At 41.4% G+C, this 7,044-nt stretch overlaps 1 long non-coding RNA gene across 1 annotated transcript; it reads right to left on the reverse strand.

The window, feature by feature from the left end:
* Nucleotides 1-6,086: 6,086 nt before the first annotated feature.
* LOC127600778 (uncharacterized) lies at nucleotides 6,087-6,841 on the reverse strand. Its single transcript, XR_007962420.1, has 2 exons — nucleotides 6,284-6,841; nucleotides 6,087-6,230 (listed from the first exon to the last, which is right to left on the reverse strand). It is a non-coding gene; the product is annotated as an uncharacterized LOC127600778 (long non-coding RNA).
* Between the last annotated feature and the right edge of the window lie 203 nt (nucleotides 6,842-7,044).

Consider the following 7,044-nt stretch of genomic DNA (forward strand, 5'->3'; position numbering starts at 1 on the left):
ACCTCACCATGACGAGTTCTTCAATCATTGATCATCTGAACCATTATTACCTCTGGTGTACCCTGAGGACAAAAAAGCATTTTGGCTATTTTTCAGTAGCTTGAAGACCATAAACCATTGCTGATTACTGGAGTGTCCTCATTCAGTCATGTAGAAAAAAAAGTACACATCATTTTTCCCTTTATTCTGTTTTTGGGATGTGACCTTATCCCAATCCCACACCCGGACTAGTTGCCTGGAGATCACTATCCTTGGTATAGAAAATGCATGATATAACAGAACTCAATGAACTGTTGCAGATAATGATTGTTCTTTACCTTGCAGGTATGACTGACAAAACTGGCTTACTAATAATCATGAAATTACTGGGCAATGACATTTTCAAGACCAGTGAAACTCTTGCAGATTAACAGATTGAGTTGTGTAAACACTATCGACAGAACATGACCCAGTAAAATGAGTAGGCCAGTCTGGTGCTGGTGTCATGTACCATCAGTTAGTTTGAATACCAGACTCAAGTACAAAGTCTGACAGTAGCCAGTATTTGAGTGGACGACTGTACGGTACGACGATTTGATTCTGTCCCTTAAATGCACTAGCATGTCCAATAACTTGAAAACCAGTGTCTCACATTTTGTAGTAGTACGAATCTCATGATCCCTTAACCAAGTCTTTATTCGAACAAGTGCAAGTCAATGCTTGTTGAGCCAAGAAACACACTTAATGCCTTAACAGCTGCACCGTATTAAAACATTGTGATTCCAAATGCAATGGGACCGTGACAGGCAAGTGTCCCAAATTAGCTTTTTAAGGACAGTCAAATGATCAATTTGTGGGACAAGCAGAAAAAAAAATCTGTTCTGAGAAGCTTCTCTAAACCCCATGTACCCCGCTTCAGTGAACTAGTTGGGGGGGTTTTGGGGGTCGGGAGAAATTAAGGTACTATGATATAAAGTCCACAATTGCTGATGGACTTTCGGCAGTTTATGGAAATGGAAAAACAGTCAGACCCTTTTGCATTCACTGAATCAACGTACTCCAGCTCCTAACGTCAGACACAAAGCCACATCCAAAACAAAGTGCATTATGTACAGTAATTACACTTATTAAACATTGATATTAGTAATCGATCTTCTGTATATGTAAAAATGTCAGCACAAAAATCCCCCCACTAGGCAACTCAGGTTTTTTTTTGCTGGAAGCACATCTTGGAATGCTCAATTCGAGGGTGGCGACTGCTTGATTGACACATCAGCCTGACTATGTCAGTGAAGGGACACGGAAGGAATGTATTATAGTTTGCCCGCTTCATCTACGTCCAATTGGTTTCAAACGAATTTTGAACATTTAAGCAAATATTCTGGGTGTAGCAACAAGCTAAACGAAGGGGTCACCCTTCACATTTAAATCATTCTAACTAAAAAAAACAAAGTATTTTGGTCGGCGTTTGGAAGGAATTGGCTAAATTCAATCAAGTATAGCTGAAAGGCAGTGCCCCCTATGCAAGAATGGCTTCTGTCCTGCTTAAATTGTGGTGCTGTCTGAAAATCCGTGCAGCTCCCCGGGCACGGCCTTCTCCCTGCTTCCACGGACATCGTCTCAGTACGAGGACTTGTACTTCGCAATCATGCTGCGCCCCACGGGAATCCTACAGAGGACTGTCACCACTAACTGTGCATGCGTAAAAACACTTTAGGTCACTTAGGGTCCAAAACTGTGAACAATCATCAATACAACAATCAAATTTTGATGACATTTTGTCAGAGATTTCCCTCATTTTACAACGCTTGACCTTTTGACTCCCTAGGCAGCCAGCTCAGGCATCAAGCCTGGTGGTCAACGAGAATGACCCCGGCAGACGGTCAGCGGATAGTGACCTGACCCGAAGGACAAACTCTGTTAGAGAAATCTATGAGCAAAAATGTATTATGTTTAAAGTTTCATTTAATTTGGGCACATCTAACCCCCCAAATGCCTTTGCACAAAGGCGGCGGCCACCTGGCCCGAGGGCTGTTGAAGTCCACAATTAGCACGTCAATGCAGGTGGGCGATCACAGGGCAGATGGTGAAACTCGGTCACCAAAAGGGGAATGAATAATTCAGGAACAGCGGTTGAACAACAAAAGATGAGTTGAGAACACCCGTCGCGCCCAGGCGACATTGGCCATCCGCAAAGTCTGCAACATGTTAATTCGATGTAGACCGGACAGAAAAGGTGCCAACGTACTGGTGGTTCAAAGTTTAAAAACAGGTAACCAATCACTACGGAGGGGCCGGACCGGGGGTGCGGTATGCAAATATCGTATGTAATGTTTTCCTTGTATGTTACAATAAAAGTCTGAATTGGTGGGAAGGGAACTCGAGTGTGTGATCATCAGAGCAACTAAACCGTAGTTTGCTTTCAGAGGTCCGCTCCAGCCGATATTGAAGACAATTTTCCCTGTGTGCAGAGTCATTTCTTTACCTTTGTCCGAGAAAATCTCTGACACAAGGCCTCATGCAGCCACACAAGAGAGAGAGGGATATAAGTGTATATGGGGAGGTAAAGGGATTGCAGATGAAAGAGATGTTCCAAGATTGGTTCTATATCAATTTCTCCAAAACATACAGATTGGAAATGCAAGCGTCATCCTCCTGATCAAAAAATACTTTTTGAATAAAAAAAAGGACAATCCCAGCGACATAGTCCTGTTACTAGAAAATGGTAACTTCTTTATATTCTTTAATGTTTTGTATTTACTAAATAGTGCTGTCTTCATTGAAAACATGTAACAAAAATTATATTGTTTATTGCGGGACAATAACGGATTAATGGCATTTAACTTAATTTCAATGGGGAAAAATTATTTGATATGACCACAGTGGGGCGGCCCGGTAGGCCAGTGGTTAGCGCGTCGACCTCACAGTGCAGAGGTACTAGGTTCAATTCCAGCTCTGGCCTCCCTGTGTGGAGATTGCATGTTCTCCCCGGGCTTGTATGGGTTTTCTCCGGGTACTCCGGTTTCCTCCCACACTCCAAAAACATGCATAGCAGGCTGATTGAACACTCCAAATTGTCCCTAGGTGTGAGTGTGAGCGCGGATGGTTGTTCGTCTTTGTGAGCCTTGCGATTGGCTGGCAACCGGCTCAGAGTCTCTCCTGCTGACTGCCCGAAGACGGCTGGGAGAGTCTCTATCACTTCCCATGGCCCTTGTGAGGATAAGCGGATCGGAAAATGGGTGGATGACCACAGTACCATGAAAAAGTATTTTTCCCTTTCTCATTTTTGTTATTGCATATTTACCCCACACAAAGATTTCAGTTCATCAAACTAATTTTAACACCACATAGACACAACCTAAGGAAATGGATTTCTTTGGATGTTGTTTTAGGTTCTTTTGCAATATGCAGTTTCTAAATGCCAATTAATTTTTTTACCAAAAAAAAAATCCAAAGCCTGCCAATCCCAATGTGAAAAAGTAATTGCCTCTTGAAACAAATAATGAGTTGTGCCACCCTTGGCAGCAATAACTGAAATCAAGCATTTGCGAAAATTGGTGATGAATCTTTCACAGCGGTATGTAGGAATTTTGGCCCACTCTTCTTCGTACTCTTTAACTTCGGCATATTGAAGGGTGTTCGAGCATGAACTACTTTAATGCCACATCACAGCGTCTCAATTAGATTCAAATCTGGACTTTGCTGGTCACTCCAAAACCTTAATTTTATTTTATTTTTTATCCATTCAGAGGTGGACTTGCTGCTGTGTTTCGGATCATTGTCATGCTGCGTGATCCAAGAACGTTTGAACTTGAGGGTGCAAACTGAATGTCAGACGTTCTCATTTGGGATTTTCTGTTGTACAACAGAATTCATTGTCCCATCAATCACAGCACCTTGTCCTGGTCCTGAGATGGCAAAGCAGCCACAGACCATCAAACAGCTACTACCATCATGCTTCACTGATGGCATCATGTTCTTTTCATAATTTCTTTTCTGGCAGCTGTAACGGAATGCACATCTACCAAAAAGTTCAATTTCTGACTCATCAGTCAACAGAATATTTTTCCAAAAGTCTTGAGGATCATCAAGATGTCTTTTGGCAAATGTGAGACGAGACTGTTCTTTTTGGACAATAGTGGTTTTCGCCTCGGAACTCTCCCATGGATTCCATTTTTGGCCAATGTCTTTCTTATGGTAGAGTTGTGAACACAGTCCTGAACTGAGGCCAGCGGGGTCTGGATTTCTTTGGATGTTGTTTTAGGTTCTTTTGCAACCTCATGGATGAGTCGTGGTCGCACTCTTGGAGTAATTTTAGCTGGTCGACCACTTCTGGGAATGTTTGCCACTGTTCCCAGTTTTATCCTTTTGTGGATAATGGCTCTGACAGTGGTTTGCTGTCATCGCATAGTCTTGAAAATGGCTTTGTAAATGTTTCCAGACTGAATGATTAAAAGAAATCATTTTAATTTCTTCATGAAGATCATCAAATTGTGGCATGATGTATTGTTTCTTGAGATCTTAAACCTACTTCACTTTGTCTGACATTGCCTATTTATGTGCCTTCTTGATTCAACAAATGTGGTGGTAGGGTGTTGCCTGTGAAATTGCGCTCAGCTTTCCCCAAACTGTCATTCATCACAATTACTTTGTGATTCAACATGGGAGGGCAATTACTTTTTCACATATGGACAGGTAGTTCTGGATTTTTTTGTACCTTAATAAATTAAACTGGAATTTAGAAACTGCATTTTGTTTTTCCTTGGGTAGTCTCTGTGTGATTTTAAAATTAGTTTGAGGAACTGAAACCGTTGTGTGTGATAAATAGGCAAAGAACATAGAAATCAGGAAGGGGGCAAATACTATTTCATAGCACTGTACATTAAGATACGAGCTTGGTCACAGAAGAAATTAAACACGCATTTTAAGGTAGCACTGCAGCTACATTTCATAGTCATCTCAAACATGTTGATATTCACTGTATTATTACTACTTTCTTCCCCCTGGGCAATTGTACTAAACAAGTGCTTCACTTTGATTCCATCAGGAAAAATATGAACTTGTACAGTACTGAGCAGAGTGCAGAGGCTCAGAGGACAGTTCTAGATACTGTTACTTCCTCACTACTGGGTTAAATGCAGTTGTAACATTAGCCATTTTCACATTGCATTTCTGGAGGCTTGTGTGTAGAGGTGGTACTAATGCATCTGTGCCTTTCAGACAGAACTCACTGAGGCAGAACATTGCGGCGTACATAGTGCAAATTTATACTGCGGGTTTTCCTTGCCCCAGGAAAATAATTGGATGTGTGGTGACAGCGTACAGGAAACAAGTGTTTTCACACAAAGGGGCGTGGACAGTTGGTCTTGCATGTTTAATCATCATACTGGTCGCACCATCATCTCTTATCAGTAGCCATATACACGGGACAGCGAGTGGAGAAAAAAATGTCGCCTTTCATGGCCAGTGTGAGAGGCTAATCTTTAATTTAGTGAAACAGCAAAATAAACGTTTTAAAGGAGATCGATACAAGAGATTCTTCCCAAGGTGACGTACTAGGTGTGGCAGAAAGGTTCCAGGACTCGTGTCACAAACTATCCAGTTCAAACACGAACTTGCACTTCAATATAAATGCTCTCGAGTATATAACTGTAACATCTGCTCTCTGTCACCATTGAACGTCTGAAACTGATTTTCTAACCTACCCTCCATCAGGTTGCCAATCAATGGACAGAACGGATGATGATGACACCCATGAGACCAGACTTGCGAGGGAGAGTCATTGCTGGTTATGAGTCATGGACCTATGAGTTACAGCCCTTGAGGTCAAACACCAGAGCCTTCAGTGGAAGAGTCAGACATCGCCACGGCCAGACAGGGCTCCCACTCTTTTCTTGAAATTATTTTCCAGAGCTTTCTGAGACTTTTTCTGGACTTTTTTCATCTGCTATAGTACAATTCAATTTCTAAAGACATACAATAATAAATTCTACATGCAAGCTTTGGAGAAGTGTTATTTTCGTGAACTATACCTGATATTTACCGAATACCATACCAAAATAGCTTTTAAAAAACAAAAAAAAAAAACCTCTCACAGCTGGGAATCTATTCTCATTGTTTATTCCAAAAGAATGACACATTCGTAAATGTCACCACATTTATGTAAATCTCACTTGGATGCTGACATCTAAATTGGTTTCTTTGCTAAGTAAATCAAAATGATGGAATATAGCTGATTGACTAATGAGCTGCTGATGGGTTGCACAGAGACCACGCCCAATGCTAGCACCCATGGCACTGCCACAGCCAGGTTTAGGAGCCCAGGAGCTTAACATTACCTAAAAACTGTATGAAAAGTCAGAGCACTGCTCTGCTCACATTCACAGTATTTTAATAAAGTTTACATACAGTCAATAATAAACTCAACAACGTGCAAAAACCCAAATAAGACCCCTGGGTTATCCCGTTTCTAACCAAAATTTTGGCCACATAGGCGACTGGGTGGCCATCATAAACAGAATATTGGTTTGTGTTCTGCTCATTCTCTATCTGCAAGGAATCTTGATCGTTTGAGTACAGAAAGCACTGGTACGTGTGGAGTCTGTTGCGTAAACCACTGAAAATACACAGGCAGAGATCCACTAACAGAAAAATTCAGAAATCGCACAGACCCACACTTTTGGAGGGAGGAGGAAACCGACTGCTTTATTAGTGTGGTCAGTGACATGAAAATGCGTTTTGTTTACGGTAGAAGGTAAAATGTGGAAATTACATCGATTTGCATCATGATGTCGTCCATCCAACTGTTCATTTGGGATACAGAAGATGAGGACTTTGATGGATTTGAGGATGAGGACTGACCAAAAAAATAACATGAGTACATTGTTAAATACTTCAATAAAGTTCAACCGAACTCAGTTTTGCTCCTGGGGCCTTTTTAATAACATACGCTAGCATGTATTTTACCGTATTTAATGAAGCTAGCATACATTTTACCATGCCTGCGTCCAATAATACAATGCATTTTGTGTATGTGTTGAATAGCGCCTGTAACTAACATCACGC

This window comes from Hippocampus zosterae, chromosome 5 (assembly GCF_025434085.1).
Source record: "Hippocampus zosterae strain Florida chromosome 5, ASM2543408v3, whole genome shotgun sequence".
NCBI lineage: Eukaryota > Metazoa > Chordata > Actinopteri > Syngnathiformes > Syngnathidae > Hippocampus > Hippocampus zosterae.